Source organism: Lissotriton helveticus, chromosome 12 (genome assembly GCF_964261635.1).
Source record: "Lissotriton helveticus chromosome 12, aLisHel1.1, whole genome shotgun sequence".
NCBI lineage: Eukaryota > Metazoa > Chordata > Amphibia > Caudata > Salamandridae > Lissotriton > Lissotriton helveticus.
Genome location: NC_136073.1, coordinates 696,725,660 through 696,750,625, shown reverse-complemented (window position 1 = coordinate 696,750,625; position 24,966 = coordinate 696,725,660). Strand labels below are relative to the sequence as shown.

At 43.8% G+C, this 24,966-nt stretch overlaps 1 pseudogene; it reads right to left on the bottom strand.

The window, feature by feature from the left end:
* Window positions 1–16,286: 16,286 nt before the first annotated feature.
* Window positions 16,287–18,121, bottom strand: LOC144798096 (uncharacterized; annotated as a pseudogene).
* Window positions 18,122–24,966: the final 6,845 nt, after the last annotated feature.

The following is a 24,966-nucleotide window of genomic DNA, read 5'->3' as shown; positions in this document are numbered from 1 at the left end:
ATCCATCCACAAAGTCTCATGCTTCTCGATCTTTAAGGGTCCTTTTCGACATTTTACTGCAAATGTCAGAACCTTTTTTGAGGTGCTGAGGATACAGACTCACATCATTCATCTGGGTATCTTTTTGTCCTCTTCTCTCTGGTCTGGTTTACCCCGGCAGAGACAGACACACCACCACACAAACTTTGTGGGCATCGGAGGAAGCTTTCTTTCTGGCATAGGAAGGGCACTTTGTGAAGAGAGCTGACATTTTTGACAGCATTTTCCTAAGAAAAAAGCTGTAAAAGCATTTCACTTGACAGAAAAGGTAATAAGAGAAGAGTAATAAAGGTGAAAAAAATCATCAGAGATGTTCTGGTAGAGTAGCTTGTTTGCTTCCAAGAAGTTCCACAGTTGTCTATTCACCTGCTTCTCTAGGATTTTGGAGAGGGCAGGCAGTAAGGAGATAGGCCTATAATTAGCCGGGGGAAGAAGGATCTGCTGCTGGCTTTTTTATGAGTGGCAAAATAATTGTCTGTTTCCATACACTAGGGACAGTAGCTGTCCTTAGTGAGGTATTGAGAATCTCAAGGACTCTGCTTCCCAGCGTCCCCGTGTGGTGCCCCATCCACGTCATCCCCTAGCGCCCGGAGGCGTTAACAACAACTTCCCCTTGTTGTTAAATATTTTGTCCACCCTAAGCGTGGAAGGGTATACTCAGATGTGAGTCCCTTGCTCATTGCACCATCAGGATTCAAGCAAGCCGGGCCGACGACGGCTGAAATGCCAGAAACCGGTCCCCGGAAGCTTGTTTCCTTCCCAGTGTAAGAATTGGCTTGGTAGTTTGGTTTGCCCTGTTCCCATCATGCACTGGGACAGGAACAGACTAATTTGCATATAGCCAGGTTCTGAACTGGGATGGTGCAGTGAGCTAAAAAACGGTGTTGGATCTAGCCCTGATCTCTTGACTGGGTGAGAGTATTCTGCTTAATTCAGAAACTCTGTCCATCACCACCCCTTGTTGTTAAATATTTTGTCTACCCTAAGCGTGGAAGGGTATACTCAGATGTGAGTCCCTTGCTCATTGCACCATCAGGTTTCAAGCAAGCGGGCCGACGACGGCTGAAATGCCAGAAACCGGTCCCCGGAAGCTTGTTTCCTTCCCAGTGTAAGAATTGGCTTGGTAGTTTGGTTTGCCCTGTTTCCATCATGCACTGGGACAGGAACAGACTAATTTGCATATAGCCAGGTTCTGAACTGGGATGGTGCAGTGAGCTAAAAAACGGTGTTGGATCTAGCCCTGATCTCTTGACTGGGTGAGAGTATTCTGCTTAATTCAGAAACTCTGTCCATCACCACCCCTTGTTGTTAAATATTTTGTCCACCCTAAGCTTGGAAGGGTATACTCAGATGTGAGTCCCTTGCTCATTGCACCATCAGGATTCAAGCAAGCCGGGCCGACGGCGGCTGAAATGCCAGAAACCGGTCCCCGGAAGCTTGTTTCCTTCCCAGTGTAAGAATTGGCTTGGTAGTTTGGTTTGCCCTGTTCCCATCATGCACTGGGACAGGAACAGACTAATTTGCATATAGCCAGGTTCTGAACTGGGATGGTGCAGTGAGCTAAAAAACGGTGTTGGATCTAGCCCTGGTCTCTTGACTGGGTGAGAGTATTCTGCTTAATTCAGAAACTCTGTCCATCACCACCCCTTGTTGTTAAATATTTTGTCCACCCTAAGCGTGGAAGGGTATACTCAGATGTGAGTCCCTTGCTCATTGCACCATCAGGATTCAAGCAAGCCGGGCCGACGACGGCTGAAATGCCAGAAACCGGTCCCCGGAAGCTTGTTTCCTTCCCAGTGTAAGAATTGGCTTGGTAGTTTGGTTTGCCCTGTTCCCATCATGCACTGGGACAGGAACAGACTAATTTGCATATAGCCAGGTTCTGAACTGGGATGGTGCAGTGAGCTAAAAAACGGTGTTGGATCTAGCCCTGATCTCTTGACTGGGTGAGAGTATTCTGCTTAATTCAGAAACTCTGTCCATCACCACCCCTTGTTGTTAAATATTTTGTCCACCCTAAGCGTGGAAGGGTATACTCAGGTGTGAGTCCCTTGCTCATTGCACCATCAGGATTCAAGCAAGCCGGGCCGACGACGGCTGAAATGCCAGAAACCGGTCCCCGGAAGCTTGTTTCCTTCCCAGTGTAAGAATTGGCTTGGTAGTTTGGTTTGCCCTGTTCCCATCATGCACTGGGACAGGAACAGACTAATTTGCATATAGCCAGGTTCTGAACTGGGATGGTGCAGTGAGCTAAAAAACGGTGTTGGATCTAGCCCTGATCTCTTGACTGGGTGAGAGTATTCTGCTTAATTCAGAAACTCTGTCCATCACCACCCCTTGTTGTTAAATATTTTGTCCACCCTAAGCGTGGAAGGGTATACTCAGATGTGAGTCCCTTGCTCATTACACCATCAGGATTCAAGCAAGCCGGGCCGACGACGGCTGAAATGCCAGAAACCGGTCCCCGGAAGCTTGTTTCCTTCCCAGTGTAAGAATTGGCTTGGTAGTTTGGTTTGCCCTGTTCCCATCATGCACTGGGACAGGAACAGACTAATTTGCATATAGCCAGGTTCTGAACTGGGATGGTGCAGTGAGCTAAAAAACGGTGTTGGATCTAGCCCTGATCTCTTGACTGGGTGAGAGTATTCTGCTTAATTCAGAAACTCTGTCCATCACCACCCCTTGTTGTTAAATAAGTCCTTCAAAGACGAGCACAACGGTAGCAGACTTCTCAGCATTGACCTCGAATGCTTTGATGTCGATGCATGGCGGTGGCAGTGTTGAGAATGAGATTTTGGGGATTTAGATCTCCTCTTAAGTGAGTCTTTATCCCTTATGTGCTTTTCTCGGAAGGATGAAGAGAAGGAGATCTTTCCAATCTTCTCCTTTCTTTTTCTGCTTTCAAACCCTCCATCCATCCACAAAGTCTCATGCTTCTTGATCTTTAAGGGTCCTTTTCGACATTTTACTGCAAATGTCAGAACCTTTTTTGAGGTGCTGAGGATACAGACTCACATCATTCATCTGGGTATCTTTTTGTCCTCTTCTCTCTGGTCTGGTTTACCCCGGCAGAGACAGACACACCACCACACAAACTTTGTGGGCATCGGAGGAAGCTTTCTTTCTGGCATAGGAAGGGCACTTTGTGAAGAGAGCTGACATTTTTGACAGCATTTTCCTAAGAAAAAAGCTGTAAAAGCATTTCACTTGACAGAAAAGGTAATAAGAGAAGAGTAATAAAGGTGAAAAAAATCATCAGAGATGTTCTGGTAGAGTAGCTTGTTTGCTTCCAAGAAGTTCCACAGTTGTCTATTCACCTGCTTCTCTAGGATTTTGGAGAGGGCAGGCAGTAAGGAGATAGGCCTATAATTAGCCGGGGGAAGAAGGATCTGCTGCTGGCTTTTTTATGAGTGGCAAAATAATTGTCTGTTTCCATACACTAGGGATAGTAGCTGTCCTTAGTGAGGTATTGAGAATCTCAAGGACTCTGCTTCCCAGCGTCCCCGTGTGGTGCCCCATCCACGTCATCCCCTAGCGCCCGGAGGCGTTAACAACAACTTCGCGCCTCCCGCGGCGCGGTACGCACGCGGGCGAAGCCCAGGCCAAGGGCGGGCCCGTACTCGCCCGGCAGAGTCTGGACTGGACCACCCCCCTTACGTTTGCTACGGACAATAAGTAAGACATTGAGTTGGGCTGTTGAACCACTTTCTCTGCTCATTGTGTTTTACGCTAAACTGGCATAGCTATGAGTAAAATAACTCGTAAAGGGGGGGTAGGAGTGGCAGGGACCCTGGATGCCTTTTTTAACCAGGCGGAAAGTGTTTTTTTTTTATAATCAACTTTATTAGCATTTGAAAAACAGAACATATGACAATAAAGACAGTTCATTGGTCGCAGCAAAATCACGTATAGATCAAATGGAACATTGACAGCAATGCATAGAGACGGTGGTAAGGTCACCCCACCGAAAGTGTGTTATTGCATGAAATTGAGGAAACTGAAAGGAGACTTTTGTTAGACCCATTAAGCCTTCCCCTTGGTCAAGCTATAAATGAAGACCCTGTTTCCGGTAATACAAGGTATTCTCATTCTCCAATATTGTCTAGTGGCGGCTCTCGGTCAGTCACTTCTATAGACCATAGGTCTGCAAGCAAAGTCGTGGTACCTGATTAAAGGGTTAGAACTAGGCAGAGGAGGGCACCACCTTCCCTTGGTTTAGCTGCTGAAAATAAGAAAAGGAAAGCTTGTAAAGCACCAGGAACTAGCGCGCAAGCAGCGAAATTGGCCAAACCTAATAGTACAGACCCGGTGAGGGGGTGGCCCGACATGGTAACTACTGCACTAATACACACAAGGGAAGAAGCACTAGATACGGGCGAGCTTGGTGATGCTACTTTAAAACAGCTTAAAACCCTATTCACTGAAATAATGGAACCAATTCTGTGTAGATTAAATGCCATAAACCAAAGGCTTAATAAAATTGAAGACCACATCAAAAAACCAATAGAGAATCCGTCAGGGAGTGGTCTCTGTGAAGCTACGGAGCCACATAGGGTTGGAAATAACGTTGTTAACTCCCACCACCAAACCCAGGTTAGTGGGGACCCCCCTACTCGCATCCCCCTAATGTCACACCCAAATAGTACGCCAGTTTCGACAATACTGCCATCCAAAGTACAAAGGTCCAATCAGTCTTTAACAAATACAAGAATAGGATCAAGAATGGAGGGTAGGGGAGATAAAATACATAGGGTTTTCCTTGATCTCCCTCCTGAGGCAACACCCTATACCATTGTGCTGGCAAATGCCCCCCTTTTATGGCCAGGTGAGGATGAGCATTGGGCCACATTAAAAAACAAGGCCCTTCAGTTTTTGGATACTATGACGGGGTTTGAAAACCATCTATTTGAAAACTTTTTGATGGTCAGAAGGGTGGCCTGGGTGGGCAAATCAGTTAAAGGCCTGGAAGGGGACAGTATAGTTGTTAGTTTTAGGTCCCCTAAGTTGGTTGGGTGTATCCTAGCAAAGGCTTCATCTCCTAGGGTTAGGGAAGACACCATAAGTATTTTACCACTGGGGTACCTTTATCGCACCTGCCCAGGAATTGGAGGGGGTCCCATCAGGCAACAAGGACAATTGATGGGTCATACTACCTACACTGTCCCAACATTTAACAGATATGAGGGATTGAGCTCACTGGATGCAAATGATTGACTGGGCTACTCACCCCTAGCTCTCATTGTCGGTTCAGCAGAAAGTAGGGTGGCCGAGGTGAAGGGGCCCCTTAAGTATGGTTATCAACAGAGTGGCCATCCTAAGGGTATCAATAACAGTATAGAGGGCATCACGGGCAAGGGGACGACTGCAAAGGTTGTTGCCTGCTGCTCAAAAACCCGTACTTGGAGGTACTGGCTTCAGAAAGGGTAGAGACTATCTTACGGCGTACAGGGGGTCCAACCACATCTTTGGAAGTTGTAGTATGCCCCGTAGATTTTCCTCAAGAGGTGCTCCCCTTAGTAAGGGCTGAGACTGATATTAGTGACATGGGAAGTCTAAGTGTATCTTTGTATGGTGAAGACACTGTAAAAGAGGCTAGTAACTCTTGCCTTATCTCATGGAATATAGCTGGCCTGAAGAACAAATTAGTGTCATTGGACTGGCAGTCGCTCATTGATCTTAATGATATTGTAGTCTTTCAAGAGACTTGGCTAGTCGATCCGATATTTATACCAGGATATATTAATTTTTACAAACCTGCCACTGCTGTACCAAGTGGGAGACCAATGGGGGGTATTGTTATCTGAATAAGGCAGTCAGATGGGTATACAGTCCAAGTGCTTGAAATGGAAGGGAAGGACATAATGGCTGTTAAGATCAGAAGACCCGGTGTTAGGGACCTAATAATCATCAATGTGTACGCCAGAGGACTACCCGGAGGGAAAGCTTCTAGCACCATTGCCCTCCTGGATTCCTTTCTCAATCAGTACACAGGAACAACTGATATAGTGGTTGCTGGTGATTTTAACTGTACGTTCGAACCATTAGACTCTAACGACATAGACCTGGGGCAGGAAGAAGATGCCTTATGGGATATCCCCCAATTAACTTTGGCTCCAATTAAGAAATGGGCGGAGGCGGCCATTCAACTTAAAGTGCTGTGTGTGGAGCATGGCCTTAGAGCAGCCAATGGGAGAACCGTGTCTGATAGGGATGGTTCAGTAACTTTCAGTTCTGGTACAAGAAGCAGTCGGATCGTTTATATACTTGTGAACAAGGAATTCTGGCCAAACCTTGTAGATATGAGAATAGAGGATAGGGTGGAGAGTGACCATAATCCCTTGTTGGTACAAATGGCCCCTCTGAATACGTCACCTGATGTGGATTATATATTGGGAGTTGAAATTTTACAAAGTAATGATATGAGATGGGTAAAGTGGTCTAAAATTATTTTAAAAGAGGATGAGCTAGGGGCCATTAACACCTTGGCATCCACAGCAATAGAAGATCTCATAGGCAGCCAAGACAAACCGGGCTACGAGTCCAAAGTTGCACTTGTGCATAACAATCTTTTTAATATACTGAAAGGTTTTTTACTTCTGAAAAATCCAAAAACAAAGTTACTTCGAAGGCTTCCGTAGAGTCTTTGTATGGTAACACATGTATGGTGGCCTATAAAGCATTATCCCAGGCGATCCGTACTAAGAACAGGGACAATATCCAACAAGCTCGTGCAGAATATAAGCAGGTTCAACATAAAGCCAAAAAAGAATGGGAATAGGAATATTGGCTAGAATTATATGGCGCCAGCTTAGATAGGAATATGGCAGGTTTCTGGTACCTCCTGAAATGGGGTAGGGGCTGTATTGGCCAACCACCGATTAACCATGTACCCCCAGAGAATTGGATGTCCCATTATAAAAAACAATTTGTCTTGGGACAGGACGAATGTATGTTATCTCAAGGGTGCGTGGTTAACCAAATTGGTATACCCATGTTAAGTTTTACTAGAAAGGAAGTTGAAGCTGCCCTTAATAGTGTACGTAGTGGTAGAGCCCCTGGGATCGATTGTGTTCCTGCTGACTTGTTTTTGTATAACAAGGAGGTCTGGGCAACTTATATACGGATAAATGCAATAGCAAAGGGCGCCCCTATACCAGACTCTTGGAAAGGAGCAGAGATTTTACCCATTTTAAAAAAAAGGGATAGATCTGACCGAGGAAATTACAGGCCTATAAGCCCGATCGATTGTTTACAGAAGGTAATTGCCAGGCTGGTCCTGAGTCGTATACAAGTCTGGATTGACGAATGTAGTATTTTATCCCCTTTACAGGCAGGGTTCCGTGCACATCAGAGTACCATAGACCAGGCTTTTAGATTTATTTTAATTTACTGGCATGCTGTTCTTCTTAATGGCGGGAGAATTTATGCCGCTTTCGTAGACCTTAAGACGGCATTTGACTTGGTGCCAAGAGCTAGGTTGTGGGAAGTCTTAGCCGATCAGGGGATGCCAAGGGACTTGTTGGCATTTTTGATAAAGTTACATGAAGGAAATTTTGCCCAAGTCCGTTGGGGACAGTATGGCCAAGTGACCGACAGATTCAATATAGAAAGAGGGGTTAGGCAGGGGTGCGTGCTGGCACCAACTTTATTTTCATTATACATTAACAGGGTTATAAATTACTTTGAGAATCATCCTACGGACGCCCCAACGTTAAACGGTAGAAAAATACCCCTATTAATGTTTGCCGACGACACCCTGCTGCTGTCAAAAACCCAAATGGGGCTTCAGGTGGCTTTAAATAGGTTTGAGACATATTGCAAGGATTATGGTCTTATAATTAATATAACCAAGACCAAGTTTATGGTTCTCCATAACCAGAAATCAGTAAATGGGAAGGCTACTATGAATAACGTTCCACTTGAGCAGGCAAATGTACTTACATATCTGGGTATTACACTAAGTTCCAAACTAAAGTGGACCCCGCATGTGGACATGCTGTTACTTAGACATGCCCAACTGTCAGGGGAACTGCTCAAAGAACATAGACAATCTTATTCAAAGCCTATAGCCCCTATATTGAAAATATACAATGCCAAAATTTCAGCATCAGTCCTATACGGAGCGGAATTATGAGGCTTCAGCAACATCTCTGCTCTCTCGACCTCACAGAACAAATTTATGCGGTCAATAACGGGATTACCTCAATCCACTCCTTTCTTACCGCTCTATTATGATCTGGGCAGTCAATTCTTGGAGGATGTGGCCCGTTTTAGACCAGTGGCATACTGGAAGAGGCTTTGGATCACAGTGGAACTATCCGAGTATGCCCATGCTCTTCTGGAGGTCAGGAATGCATATGGTGCGGGAAAGATTTTGTGGTTGAAACAGGTCAGGCTAGTCCTGAGTGATCTGGGTTTAAACCAGTTGTGGCTTAATCCAAACATTGCCCCATTTTCGTCACGTAAAGAACAGAAAGGGCTGTACTGGAACATGGTGATGATTAAAAGATTCTCGTCCCTAATGAGTAATTCATTGTCCAAGGTCTTTTTAGAGACCAAACATGTACCCGTTTACGGAAAATACTGGAATCTTATCACAGTCCCAAGTGATAGGAAATGGTATCACCAATTTAGGATAGGTACCCTTCTAATCAAATCGTTTACTAGTAAATGGGGTACTGGGACAAGTAAGGAATGTCCCTTTTGTCCTGCACAAGTGGAATCTATAGGCCATGCCCTTTTTATTTGCCCAACATACAAGAACCTGAGGCACAAATGGTTAAAGCTGACATGCCACTTGTTGGGAATTACTTCTGGTACAGAAGCACTAAGGATTTAAAGATCTGATGAAAATGAATTCTGTATAATCGCTATCTCAAAATTCTTACATAGCATGTGGTTCCTTCGTGCAAATGGTTTGGTTACATGATGAATTATGAGACGGGAACATACTCATCTGTTTTAACCGCATCAATGCGGCGGCTTTTCCTGCTGTACGCGGCAATTTTAAAATTACCGCGTTACATGACGAGCTGAGCTCGTCATGAGCGCAAGGCAGGTTACGCTCATGACGAGCTGAGCTCGTCATCAGCCTGGAAGGGGTTAATGGACCTGGTTTTATAAGTGGCTGTATGGACGCCATTGTTTTAATTGGATTTTATGATAATTTATTTATAGAAATTATGTACTTAGACAAAATTGGAACTATCAAGGGATCTTTGAACTCTGCAACTCTTGGATAATGAAATTGATTCTAAATGAATGGATTATTGTTTTAAATGTATATATGTCTTTCATGAATTTGAATTCGAATAAAGACTAATTTGAAAAAAATAAATCTCATTGACCTCTGGGTTAATGATGTCTGTCCCAGCAACTAAGAGTTTTGGGGTACATGCGTCTCTCATGGAACCTGACTTTACAGTTTAGTTTTTAGGGCCCTAAGAGAGCACTCCTGAGAAATAGATTTGAAGGAACTCAGCTTTATACTACTCTTAGTATTCGCCTTACTTTGGGATATTAGCCCTCTGTCTACAACTGGTATCCTGCCTGCTACGAGCCTAGCCTGAATGCTTAAGGTCTTAGTAGAGAAAAAGCTTTTCACACCATTCGACTGAGGCCACTTGGAAGTAGGTGCAAGCCGGAGGAGTCATGAAGCTCTTACCTATAGAGATCTCTTTTGCACTGTTATCCGCCTTTCCAATTTGTTCCTGAAAGTAAGCTTGTTTATCTTTAGTTACGTCCACATAATATTCCTTTTGTGCTTTTTTGAAGGACTCTTTGTCCACGGAGTTATATTCCCTACTCCATTTACGTTCCAGTGCCTTACAACGCTTTTTTCCTGTTTTAAGGCGTCTGAAAACCAGGGATTGGAAGGTGTACTTCTGTGAGCTCTGCTTTGGAGGGCAGGAGCCAACTCCTCAGTAGCATTTCTGACCCAGTTATTGCATTTTAATACATTATCCTCCAGTTTTATTTTAAGACCTTTGTGAATTCTAGAGGATCTGTCTTGTTAAAGACTTTCACATTACGGGTTAGCCCGCTTGGTATCTGATCAAGTTTTAGTGAGAGCTGCCAGGCAAATCTAATCAAATAATGGTCTGACCAATCAGTGGTTGTGGGTCTTCCATTTGCAATGCCACATTAGAGCAAACTTGGTCCAATATGTGGCCACCTTAGTGAGTTGATCACGGAACAAAGGTCTTTGATTCCGTGATTAGCATGGCGTTTCTTTGCTGATGCACTTCACACTTTAACTATTTTTAACTGTGATTAGTCTTAACCTGAACTCGTTTTTATGTTTTTTTAAAACAAAACTAAAGTTTAAAATTTGAATTTGTGCACCTGTTGTAGCTGCTAGTTCAAGGGAAGAGGTACTTCAATTGAGGAAGGGAGAAAAAGAGCCTTTCGGGTTGAACTACTAGAGACTCAATTTTTTGTTTATTGTGTGCTCTAGTCGTCTCCAGGGCTCATACCTGCGTGGACACGACAGTTGAAGGACGGTCCATGATTAGCACAGTGTTTCTTTGCTTCTGCACTTTAACTATGTTTAACTGTGATTAGTCTAAACCTGAACTTGTTTTTATGTTTTTTTAAAACAAAACTAAAGTTTAAAATTAGAATTTGTGCACTTGTACTTCGATTGAGGAAGGGAGACAAAGAGTCTTCCGGGTCGGACGACTAGAGATGCCATTTTTTTAGTTATTGCGTGCTCTAGTCGTGGCCGGGGCTCATGCTTGAGAGACGACATGCTGGCGCGCCAAAGCCATGCCTAAGTTAAGCCAGTCTGCGCCCATCAGTATCTAGCGCCAGCACTGCTGCTCCGGAGTCCCTAGAGGGTAAGGCCCAGGGGCTGCCCCTACATTAGGGGGAGGAGCGCCCCCCACTGCTTTCTCGCAATGTGAGAAGCAGAAACATAAGATGGTATTTTTAATACCATTTTATGTTCCTGCTTCTCGCACTGCAAGAAAGCAGAAGACAGAGGTGTGCCTGGTTGGGGGCGGGCGGTGAGGAGTGGCTTGCACCACCCTGAGTACCCGGGGGCCGACCAAAGCACACTACATTTTCTCTATGTAGGCCTCCCTACTGGTGCCCGGCTGGGCGCTGTCCGCGACTCTGCACCAATCACAACGTTGTCATTGCAGAGTTGTGATTGGCTTACAGGAGGGGAGGGAGCATGCCTGGTCCTGTTTCTGTTCAGGAAAACGCGAGACCCGGCCCAGGAGCAGAGGTGGCGCAGGACCCAGTCAGCTAAGTGTTCTTCTTTTATTTTTATTTTAAGAGGATCAGTTGGGCATCATCGGCGTAGGTCTGAGAATCTTATATTCTAACAAGATGCCTCTCACTTGTCACAGACAGCTAGACTGAGGAGAAATGCAAAGTGTAGGTAACAGGAAAATGGGCGCTCAGCTAATAATTTCGGCTATGTATAATTCTTGATTAGATTTAATGCTACTAGGCAGAATAGGGAGGTTACCTAACTTCCTTACAAGTCCCCTGATTTCAGGAGAACACTAAAACAAAAGTTTCCTGGCTCGGCAGGAAACTTTTGTTTTAGACTGAGGAGAAACAGTACCTACTCAGCACAGACACAGCAAGCACGTGACTCACTTGAAGTAAACATTACAAAAAATGTTCTTTACTAAACACATGCAGCTACACAAACTGCAGATGTACCAATGCCGAAACCACAAGCAGGAATTGCCATCAAGAAAATCAAAAGTTCCCAATTGCAAATGATGACAATGAATAAAACAGTTAACATTATAAAACACTGCGAGGCCTGGCCCTTGGGACAGATCTCCATCACAAATATCTGATCTGCCTCCAAGAGGGGCACAAAGCAGAGGCAAGAAATTGGCACCCCAGAAGGGAGTGACCCTTAACCCCAGCGCCAGCCAAACGCAAGTCAAATGCTAGTTCACACACCCCGCCTACCACGCACACCGCCAGCCCGAAGCCAGTCCACACACATTGCCTACCAAATTCCAGTTTAAACACCATCAGCTAAACGCCAGATACACACCGTCAGTCAAATTGCAGTAAACACACCTAAATACACGTATTCCCTGGTGTTTAGTAGTTTTCCGCACCCCCTGAGGGCAGATTAGCCTATAAAATGACTGATATGCCACTGGGGTCAGAATACTGCCAAAATAGGTCCCCAAAATTGGGGAGAGGCCCTTGCTCAAGGGGCCTCTCAACAACATTCATAAACAATACACTCTATGGTGTCTAGTTGTTTTCCGCCCCCCCTTGGGGTCAGATCAGCATAAAAAATGGTCGATCTGGCCTCAGGGGGACAGAAAACGTCCAATACATGTCCCTCAAACTGGGGACCAACCCTTGTTCAAGAGGCCGCTCCCCAGCATGCATAAGCACTAAAATCCCTTGTGTCTAGTTGTTTTTCACCCTTTGGGGCAGATTGGCCTAAAAAATGGTGATCCTGGAGGGTGGAAAATGGCCAAAATATGTCGCCAAAAATGGGGAGCAACCCATGCCCAAGTGGGCATTCCCCAAAATTCACAAATGTCACACTCCCTAGTGTCTAGTGGGTTTGTTCAAGCTGCACAATTGTGGTCCCACCCACGATTCTGCAGCAGGGGTGCATTGAAGAGAGCCACCAGGGGATACTACTCGAGCGAGAACTTATTGATGGAAGACCTTCTTTCAGGACACTCTGGAAGCAAATGGCTTCCAGTGCATTCCTGATGCTGATGTCATTAGATCGCTGAGGGAGGGTTCAGGGGAGGTAGCAGAATCGCTTCCGCTGTCATCCCTCATGTGGGCTTGCCCCGTGGGAGGGGGGTTCCAGTACAGCAGCAGTCATCAGCACCTGAGCACCAATGTTGGGATGGCTCCAGCACATTTTTAGCACCCAACAGGTTAAATCCCTTTATTGCCAACAACATGAAACAAAACTATCCCCACTAATGGATTATTTTGTGGATACTTGGGTCGGTCACCTGCACCAATTAGGCCATAGACGTCAACCCAAGTATAACAATCCACTGTGGAATGTCTATGACAGCCCTGTGTGCCAAGAAGCAAAAACAAATAACACAGTGGATTGTAACACAGTTCCTTCTAAGAGACACTTGGAAGAAGCCACCATACAATCTACCAATTCCTAGAAATAGTTTAAAAAGTACAAAGCTAACATGCCGGATTACCTAGAGAAACTCAGCACGGAATGGATGGAAGATGGGGACATCGATGATGAGGAATGGGAGGATGCCCTGGCCTCTCCTCCTGAGGTGGTGGAACGACCTGATAATTCTCAGGACCCAAAAGAATACAACACTTCACAATACATACCCAAGAAAGGAATAATACTAATAATTACCTAAAATATATGGCTATTGCCGAGGAGCTCGCAAACAACAATAACAACACAAGTAACAACAATACCAGTGGCGACAACAATGCAAACAACCAGGGAAAACAACGCAAACAACGCCACTCGGTAAAACAACGCAACAAAGCCCACCCAGGTGGGACTGTATAAACAATGCATACCCCTCCGAACAATGCCTCGGGTGGATTACTTACTGGTTTTGGTTTCCCTGGATATGAACGGAGCCCAACCTTCAACAACTACCTGCAGGAAGGCAAACTTACCATCCTTCCGATGCTACAGCTCTTGGACCAGAAAGGCCCGACCTCCCATCCCAAGCAATACAGGCGAATAATGATATTTATTCTGGGGTTTCTTTATTACACAATGATAGAAGGACGAAAGAAAGAAATCACTACTATGTCACGATAGACCTTCTTCACATCAATCCCTAAGCAATTGCTAATGCAATTAGAATACACATATGTAGAGCTCATATGTAAATCACCATATAACCTGAAAATAGGAGACGATATTTAGATAAGAACAGTTAGGAAATAAGAGTTAGTGGAACGACTCACCATGTTTCTACACATCCCGCTTCCACTTCACCAGAGGGGAGTCCGTTTCTCCAGCTGAATCAGGATTCTCTGATCCACCGTCACAGCTACACGTCTGTACTGTGATGAACTGCCAGTGGTCGAGACCCGAACACCCCCTTAAGTACAAGTGAAAACGCTGGTCGAAGCTTCTAGCAAGCCTCACCCCCTGTTCCCATCAGATTCCTGTACCACCCCGCGCCAAGGTCACAGCTTCAGCTAGCTAGGCGTCTGTTATAACTTTGAGGCAGAGTGAGCACATTCCTCCGACAGGAACCGGTTCTTGCTAATATACGAAGTGTGAAAAACAAGTGAGAAGTAAAACATGACTGCTCACCTAGAAAGGCTTAGAGGATGGCGACAGCTTAGAAAATGGAGTCGCTCAAGCATAGGCCACTATTCCTGCAAAGAGACCAAATTAGTATGCAAGATGGCATTAGAGTATGCCAAAGCCAATAGGTAAGCCCTGCCTTTAAGCAAGATACCGTCAGTCACGGATGAACATTATCGAGTCCTATTTTACAGCTATTCTATATTATGCAGACCTTTCGTCTGTTTTCAAATCACCCACATTGCCATTGTGCAGCAATATTACCATATTATTTGAGTAATTTTTCCACAGGAGCCATTGTTTTTGTAGAAATACTTTACCCAGGCTCCCAGTGAGTAGGGTTCCCCTGTTAAATTCCTAACAGCAAGATACCGTCAGGCACGGAAAGAACATTATCGAGTCCTATTTTACAGCTAATCTATATTATGCAGACCTGCATAGCACTATATTAGAGCAAAATATACTGAGATGGTAGTGGGCAAGGGTCATAATCGAGCCAATTATCCATAAAAATGGCTCAATCACTACATTCCACCCATAACCATTGTCCAATTCCAGCGAATGTATATAAACATTAAACGGGACGTAAATCATTACTAGAATATTAGGAAACATAACTAACAGATCTAGATAAAGTACCAGGTCGAAATATATTCAAAAGATTGGGTACACATTGGATGCAGCAACATATAGCAGTGAGAAAAGAGATTACTAAGAGTGCACCACCCAAAATAGAACGAAGAAAATTAAAATCAGGCAACCACCCAAAAAGCGAATTAAACCACCCTTGATTCAAATTTTGACGAACTTCCATGGACAAATTATGCAGAGCATTAATGTGGGACTGAATAGATCTCGAATGGTCTGATAGGTTAAAACAACAGAGGCCCTCAAAGTCAGAGCACCCATGATCATGTTTCAGAAGAAGATAGTCAATAGCAGCTCTATTTTGAAAAATAGCTTGACGTTCACCCTGTGCATCTAATAAAAATTCTGATAAGGCAGTTGAGGTGTGATTAATAGAGTTAACCATGAGACACGCTAATTTACTAATAGCTCTAGAATTGTACATAGAGAGCCCTGGAATTCCCACAATTGAAGCAGCTAGACTAACATATTCCGTCTTAGAGAGTAAATGCAAATTAGATTCACAATGTTCATCCAATGGAGGTGCCTCACGAACAGTCCAAATTTGCATAGAGGGTAGCAAAGGAAACATAGCCAGGCTGAGTCTGGATAAGGCACAAGGTCCACTGGAAATGTTCGCAGGAATAAAGGACCAAGACATATTCCCACAGGAAAATAACCATCCATTTGGCAATAGAACGTGCGTATAGTAACTAACTGAAATAATTGTCGTTTTACAGGACATAGCGTTATGAACCGAAAGGCACATATGGGGTTTACGATGATAACACAAAATTTGTACATGTCGGGGAAGCATGGAAACATTCTCTAATTTAGATTGAATACACTTGTCAATTAATCGTGGATGGCACGTAAATTCAAAGCAACCATCGCCTTCGTAATGTTATAAGTGGTAACGGTGAAAGTCTGTGGCGGGTCAAGATCAGGTAACACTGTGCAGGAGGCACAATAGTCATATAATGACAGCCGACTCTTTACCGTGTCAATATCATCGTTGCTATCAATATTCATCACGTTGAAAGTCTTAAGTAGGACTGCTGTCGGAGTTGGAACGGAAACAAGACATGTTGACACAATATCATGGACGCTTCTCTTGTTAGACATGCAGAAATAGAAGCTGCGAAGAAATTTGTTGGCCAGATTTTCCCAGATGTTTGTTGTATCAAAAAGGATCGAATCCGTCCTGTGCTCTCTGATGATCGTCTCACTGTTGATCCTCCACGGCCCATCTCGGCCCCAAACGCACCATGGCGAAAGGAGTCCAGCAACGACACATCCCGCAACCACAATCCATCCAATGATCTAAAGAAAACTATTCAAAAACAGGCATTATTCATTCTCGAAGGTAACATTTGTCAGCGGGATCGTAGTCCCACTTTTCCTGTCCAGGTTTCATAACCAATATCTTGTTATCACTGCCGGTGGCAATTATTTCAGCCTGTTCAGGGGGTCGATTAGGCGACTGTACCCACACTTTGGCTCCTGGGTTTTTATCAGTTGAGCCAAAACCTCCTTCTCCACGTACACTTAGGAGGGTTGGGGCAGTACCTTTTCTCACCACCCCTCCAAGGACTGGCATTATGACCAACTGGGCAACTCGATCACCAGGTTGAACTGTTAAATCCAGATCACCGCTGTTCAACAGTATAATTTTGATTTCACCTTGATAATCAGAATCGATCACACTGCCCAGCACCTGGAGGCCTTTCAGCGCTAGTCCAGAGCGTAGAGCGATCAAACCAAAGTGTCCTATTGGTATTTGGACACCAATTCCAGTTTCGATGAGGACAATATCTCTTTGCTTTAATACATGAGATTTCAAAGTATACAAATCCAGACCAGCAGCTTCAGGAGTTGCTCCGTGTGGAGCCAAGGCTTAAGGAGTAATTTCCCAATAAACAATGGTAGCTACTGCTGTATGGGGTTGCACATTAACTGAAGGGGACAACATTCGCATAATGGGGGTCTCAGAATTATATACAGGTCTATTGTTAAGTATTTGAAAAGCATCAACTAGGTGAATTCTCCAATTATGCAAAGAACCATTAGACAGTTTCTTCATTTGATCTTTTAAAAGGCCGTTCATCCTTTCAATCAAACCTGCGGCCTGTGGTTAATAAGGAATATGAAAGACCCACTCAATATTGCGTTGACCACAATATTCTTGCACCATCCTCCCTTTAAAGTGTGTGGCATTGTCCGATTGAATTTGTAAAGGCACCCCATAATAAAGAGCAATCAAATCCAAAGTTTTCAGTGTATTTACCTGAGTAGCGCGTTTATAAGGGGATGCAACTAAATATACGGAGTAGGTGTCTACAACTATACATACATATTGACAACCTCTGCACGTTGGCAAGGGACCTATGTAATCTATCTGCCAAATCTGTGCTGGTGACTTACCTCGATGTAACAGACCTCTCACTATCTGTGGTACCTCACGTTGTCGAGAATGTTGGCAAATAGGACATTGCAAAACTACTGTTTTAACTATGTCGTGAGGAAGATGTATCCCTCTATCTGCTGCCCACCTGCTAGTAATTTTTAACCCCGAAATGTCCACACTTTTGATGAGCCCATCTCGTCAATCCAACCAAGTTAGAATCCTGCGTTTCCACCTCTGCCTCAGAGATCCTAGCGTTTTCGTCTGCAATGAGGTTAAACAATCAAGTGAATCAACAACAGAGTGTTAATCAACATGAAAAACAGTTACAGTACTTTGAGGAAGCATGTCCCACATTTCTTTCCACAATTCTTTTCCCCATAATTCTTTGGTATTTATAAACCAATTGTGAGCATGCCATGTGGGAAGCCAAGTTGCTAATCCATTAGCAGTCGGCCAGGAGTCAGTGTAAATATGGCAAAATCCCGGTAAATCCTGTTTCAAAGCCTGATAAACAGCATAAAGTTCAGCAAACTGGCTGCTCCTTCCTTCACCAGTTGTATTAAAAAATTTCTGGGTAGCGGGGTTATAGGATACCGCTTCCATTGTCTCTTTGCTCCAACATACCGGGCTGAACAATCCGTAAACCATGCATGCTTCCTCTCCTCCACGGAGAGATTGCTTAATGGCTTACCCCATTTAACAGGGGATTCCTGTACTATAGGTACGTTGTACTCCACATCAGTCTCATCTATTGGCGCCTGCGTCACCTGCTCATGCAACATCGCGGTGCCCTTAGGACCCACTCGAGCCCTGTCCTGTATATACCACTTCCACTTAATCACACTAACTTCCTGTGCATGTCCAATTCTATGAGTTTTAGGGGAGCTCATAACCCATTGCATGATCGGAATCTCAGGTCTCAGATTAACATCGTGTCCCAAAGTCAATTGTTCGGTGTCTACTAAAGCCCAATAACATGCAAGTAACTGTTTGTACAGTCACATTTAAATCAACATCACCATCACACACTGGCCACAAATCCAAAGCATGCCGAATAGCCTCTTTCGCCAGGTCAAATGCAGTCTGCTGTGGCTCACCCCACTTAAACACATTTTTCTTCCTAGTAATCTTGTACAAAGGGGCCACAGTCTGACTCAAATGGGGAATGTGTTGTCTCCAAAACCCAAACAAGCCAATAAAGCACTGAGTCTCTTTCCTATTTCGGGGTACTGCAAATTCTTTAATTTTCTGTCTCACTTGTGGAATTTCCTCTCGATTTCCCTGATGCCACTGAATACCTAGGAATTCCACACTCTATGCTGGACCTTGCAATTTATCTGGATTAATCTTCCATCTTTTGCTTTGCAAATGAGTTACAATTTGGTCTAATTGTGTCTGAACTTGCTCCTGTGTTTCATCTTGTATCAATATGTCATTAATATAATGACATATTTGCACACCAGAAGTTATCGGTACCTCATCTAAATGTTCTGCCACCAGCCGGTGACATATTGTCGGACTGTGTAAATAGCCTTGTGGTAAACTTTGAAACGTCGTTTTTCTGCCACCCCATGAAAAACTGAATTGTTCCTGACATTCAGGAGCTATAGGAATGAAAAAGAAAGCATTGGCAATATCAATAGTCGCGTACCAAATCCCTGGATGTTTCTGAATTTTCTCAATTAAAGTAACAGTGTCAGGGACAGCAACAGTCAAAGACGGTGTATGTTTGTTCAATTCTCGGTACTCAACTGTCATGCGCCATGAGTTATCACTTTTGCGCACCGGCCACACGGGATTGTTCCATGCAGAAGTAATGGGAAGCACAATCCCGGCATCCATCAAGTCTTGGATAGTAGCACTGATCTCATCATGCCCATCTGGAATTCTATACTGTTTCATTGAGATTACCTTAGTCGCCTGAGGCACCTTCACAGGAGGAATTTTCAAGCGACCTACTCTCACAGCATTAGCTGAGATATAGCGTTTCGTTCCAAAGTGATAATACCCATCGTCTAAACATAGTGTCATTCCTTTTAAAATGTCAATTCCAATAATGTATTCAGAAAGGGGCACAACTAATACACTGTATTCTTTTCTTGGTATTTGTCTGATCTTTAATTGAAGATTAGTTTGTACTGCTGGGGTCTCTTTACCACCTAATCCTGTAATTGTAAAATACTGTCCTCTAAATTTCTTGGAATTTCCATATATCAAAGTGGCCTCCGCTCCTGTATCTACTAGGGCTTGAGCCCGTTGCATGTTACGATGCCTCCAGAAAAACTCTATGTCTACATAGGGTCTATGATCTTTACCAGCCCAAATCTGTACCGGAGCTTGATCTATTTCCTAGTTGTTTTTGTTCCTGTCCTGCACCCAGGACAAATCAGGATATAAACTTTTGTAGCGTTTAGGAAGAACGTCTTCCTCATACACTCTCTCTTCATAATATACATTTCTCATATTCCTGCCACTCTGGGATCCCTGATCGGGAGACCTACCTCTCTCGTTTCTCATTCTGCGTTCTGGGGATTTACCTCTCTCGTTTCCTATTCTCAGTTCAGAAGATCTACCTCTCTCGTTTCTGGCCCTGCGTTCTGAGGTTTCTTCTCTCCCATATCGTGTTCTATATACTGGGGATTCTTTCCCTGTTCCCCTGTATAACTCGTCATCACTTCCCTCTGAATGTCTCTGTTCATGATCTTGTTTATTAACTCTCCTACTCTCTTCTTTTCTATCCAAAACTCTTTTTCGATAGATAGTCCATAACTTCGAAGTAGGTTCCCCATCTATTTCTTCTTCCCTCACCCCGTCCTTCATTAGGGATGTGAATAAATCTCGTCTAGTCAACTTGTTATTGTCTGTACGGACCTCAGATCTAGATGGTCTTTCTGTTTTCATCCATTCCCCCAGTTCGCCCAACTCACGAACCGCCTCAATCATTTGAGCTAATGTTTTTCCCGTTTGGTTTATTATCAATGTCATCATTACCTGCTTATAAGCAGGAGGAGCAGTACGAATTATATTATTTCTTACAGAAGTGTTAAGTAGTCCCTCCATTAGTCTGTGTGCAGTATCTAAGAAAATAGAGGTTTTCATTAACTCTTCCTTTAATCTCTGTGTCGCATCTCTCAACGTATACCATGGCTTTTCATTTACTGGCCAATCTGATTCAGTCGGGTATTTGTGACTGCATCCGCCCACAGCCAATTGTAGTAGGCTAATCTGATTGTTAAGCCCATAGTTTCTGAAATGTTCTTGAATTATCGTACAAAATTTCAAGGCTTCTCCTTGGTCTAACATTACGCCTGCCGCACCCAAATCATAAATGCGGAACATCCATGTAAGCAAATTCTCACCAGGTCTCTGCCGAAACCTGTCCAAAATGTCATTAATTTCTTGTTGCGTAAAATCCTCCAAGCTATCTAAAGCTATTCCCTGGGGATGTTGTGGACCACCCTGCAACTTTCTCCGATGTATCGGCTGCGCATGCACCTCTCTACGCTCCTCTGATTTACTTTCGATCTCAGTCTTAATAGGCTCTGTTTTTCTGTTCTCTTCCTCCCCCGAATCTGAAAACTCTGAAGAATCCCAAATATTTCCATCCCACTTCTCGGGATCCCAGTCCAGCCCTGCTTTTGTGATGACTAAGTGTACCTTCCTTTTACTGACTCTCCCTTGCTTGTTCCTGTACTTGTATTTTGCAATACGCACTGCAGCCCTTTCCGCTACGGTCTGATAAGTCTCTATCTTGTCCAACAGTAATTTATTTTGACATGTTAACAACGTAGTGGCATTCTTTGCTTCAACATACTGTTCTTCCAATTCTTTATATTCACGCTGTAACTTCACATATTTCTCATGTACTATTCTGTAAGCATTTAGCAAAACCCATACTCTCCATCCTAATATAGGAAGCTCTTCTCCTCTCGTTACCGGCACTTTCTGCAAACATGAAACCACTTGAGCCGGTTCGGCTTCAAACAAACACGCATTCCAGTTTTCACTCAAACCAGCAGAATTAGCCCATTCATGAGCCAGCACTCCATACGGAGTCGATTCCCATCTGGGAATTTCCATTGACAAATGCAAGTCAACCTTTGTTTTCCTAAAAAAAATAATTTCCTCTTTTCCCCTATAATCCACCTCTTCGATCCTGTGAGTCACAACGCCAAGATGTAATGACCTGATAATTCTGCCAATCACCAGGGCATACTTACCTTATCCCTTCTCAGGACCCAAAAGAATACAACACTTCACAATACTTACCCAAGAAAGGAATAATACTAATACTTACCTAAAATATATGGCTATTGCCGAGGAGCTCGCAAACAACAATACCAATGCAAGTAACAGCAATACCAGTGGCGACAACAACGCAAACAACCCGGGAAAACAACGCAAACAACGCCTCTCGGTAAAACAACGCAACAAAGCCCACCCAGGTGGGACTATATAAACAACGCATACCCTCCTAACAATGCCTCGGGGTGGATTACTTACTTGATTTGGTTTACCTGGATAATAACGGAGCCCAACCTTCAACAACTACCTGCAGGAAGGGAAACTTACCATCCTTCCGATGCTACAGCACTTGGACCAGAAAGGCCCGACCTCCCATCCCATGGAATACAGGCGAATAATGGTATTTATTAATCCCTAAGCAATTGCTAATGCAATTAGAATACACATATGTAGAGCTCATATGTAAATCAGCATATAACCTGAAAAAAGGAGACGATAGTTAGATAAGAACAGTTAGGAAATAAGAGTCAGTGGAACACCTCACCAAGTTTCTACACATCCCGCTTCCACTTCGCCAGAGGGGAGTCCATTTCTCCAGCCGAATCAGGATTCTCTGCTCCACCGTCACAGCTACACGTCTGTACTGTGATGAACTACCAATGGTCGAGATCCGAACACCCCCTTAAGTACAAGTGAAAACGTTGGTCAAAGCTTCCAGCAAGCCTCACCCCCTGTTCCCATCAGATTCCTGTACCACCACACGCCAAGGTCACAGCTTCAGCTAGCTAGGCGTCTGTTATGACTTCGAGGCAGAGTGATCACATTCCTCTGACAAGAACCGGTTTGTGCTAGTATACGAAGTGCAAAAAACAAGTGAGAAGTAAAACATGACTCCTCACCCAGAAAGGCTTAGAAGATGGCGACAGTTTAGAAAATGGAGTCGCTCAAGCATAGGCCACTATTCCCGCAAAGAGCCCGAATTAGTATGCAAGATGGAATTAGAGTATGCAAAAGCCAATAGGTAAGCCCTGCCTATAAGCAAGATACCGTCAGTCACGGATGAACATTATCGAGTCCTATTTTACAGCTATTCTATATTATGCAGACCTGCATAGCACTATATTAGAGCAAAATATACTGAGATGGTAGTGGGCAATGGTCATAATCGAGCTAATTATCCATAAAAAATGGCTCAATCACTACAGGTGGCCTTTCGATCCCGCGTATTACACAGAGCCTACTACACTATCTCAGTTCTGGTTAAAATGGATGTACAGAGCTCCCGCTCTTGTCCCAGAGGGTGTGGTCTAAACGGCACCCACCTCCACCAGTGGTGGGAATGCCCAGTTTTTCAGGCGTACGGGGCGGGAGGTCACATCAGCGTTGTCCCTTGTTTGTCATAAACCTAGTGGAGTCTCACCCCGCCTTTGTCTGCTTAACATCTGGGAGGCCACCGACTTGTCCAGAACTGAGAGTTTGTGGGTATCACTTGGAAGTATGGTTTCTAATCGCAATATAGCCAGAACATGGAAAGGACTGACAAAACTAAAGTTCTCTGATTGGGAATCCGACATGGATTGGTGCATGCTGGCAGAGAGAGTGATTTACGAAGGTAGAGGGTGCCCACAGAAATGGACTAAAATTTGGGGGCCCTGGAATGTAAGTAGAGGTATGATATGTACTCCTTTTGACGACGCTCCCCCAGGATCAGCCAACCACGATGTTGAGTAATGCCTTGCTAGCAACAATGTGTATGTATTATCTGATCATTTTATTGTTCCGTAGACTTATCAAGATAATTGTTGTACTAAAGCCATGAGGATGTTGGAAAATAACTGATGATCGCACTGCACTACACTTTATTATTCTTTCTCAATGTTGCTTTTGTTTTTGTTCATCCAATAAAAAGATTTATATAAAAAAAGTACAAAGCTAACAGGATCTAAGAATGTAACAATCCCTAACCCAACTCAAACCAAAACTCCACCGAACAAACAAATCCAATACAGAGGTGGGCGGAACTCACAGAATTTGACTTTGCAATTTTGGAGAGTTACATAAACACTACGAGATTCCGTAGAAACAGGCATGTCATCACTGCTCATACTGTGATTTAGCTCCAGTAGTGCGTTCTGCTCTGAAAAAATAAGCGGGAACTCACCATGTGGTGCGCAAGGAGGCGCAGCTACTCTAGTTGATTTGGTGCCACTCAAGTTGATTTTCTACTCAAGCGGCAGCCTTCTGACTGCAACTGCCCCTGTTAGAAAAATCTCACAGAATGGCGAGCTTGCGATTGGAAATAGCGCTAGGGGATGCCAAATCTCGCTCGTCAACTTACCGTTCTGGAGCCGAACACGAGAAAAAAATTCCACCATGTGGCAATTGCCAGAATTTGGCTAGGACTCCGCATTACAAGAGTACAGCTGAGATGCCAAAATTCTACCATTCCCACGGACGGAACGGAATATTCCACCCACCCCAAACCAAATGCATGAACTCCAAACATTCGAAGTAAGTCTCTTTACTAACAACCCAGGCCTATAATATCTAAAATCAACAGCAAGAGACCTACTTTAAATAAACCATACTAAAAAAAAACTTTTAACCTCCTTAAAACACAAACCCTCAAACGTTATTGTTTTTAATTTCTAAATATACGAGCAAATGCTTTAATAGGATTAGGGAATTAATTTCTTTGACAGCAAGCCATGTCTTTGTCCTGTCAGTTCCCGTCCACTCTAATGCTTTAGTGAATTTGTGCCGCCAATATATATCAAGAAATATCCATAACACCAATATCTACGGCTGAGGGCTTTTTAAAAAAGGTTGCTTTTGCAGTCTTTGGTGCTTCTCAGAAGATTCTTAGCAGGCAGTTCTTGATGTCTTAATGTTTGTTTAGGAAATTTGAGCAGAAGGGTTTCGGTGACCAATAAGAGGCATGGGAGAAAATTAATGTTTACGCTGTTGATACGACAAAACCATCATAGGTCAAGTCAGCCTCATCTAAATGAATTTTTAAATAGCATTTCCAGCAAGGCCATTGCAGGTGGGGTTGTGGGTATATCAGAAAAAAAATCAAGACTTGTAGATTCTTTGACTAATCTTTATTTCTCTTTAGTCTTAATTACACCATTATGACACCATTATGATGACCCAGTCTTCTGTTGGCAGATGTCCATTTGATACACTGCTTCAGCTTCTCCTATCAATAGAACATCCAGGTAGTTTGCTAGCCCATTCTGCTCTTTCAAAATTAAGGAGAAAAGCTTCAGGTGTTGAAGTTGAACTTTCAACACCCTATGTACTTGTTCTGCTTGAATTTTGAAGGAGTCTCAGAAGATTTTACGCTTGGTTTCTGATATTTTAATGTAGCGTTCTAGTG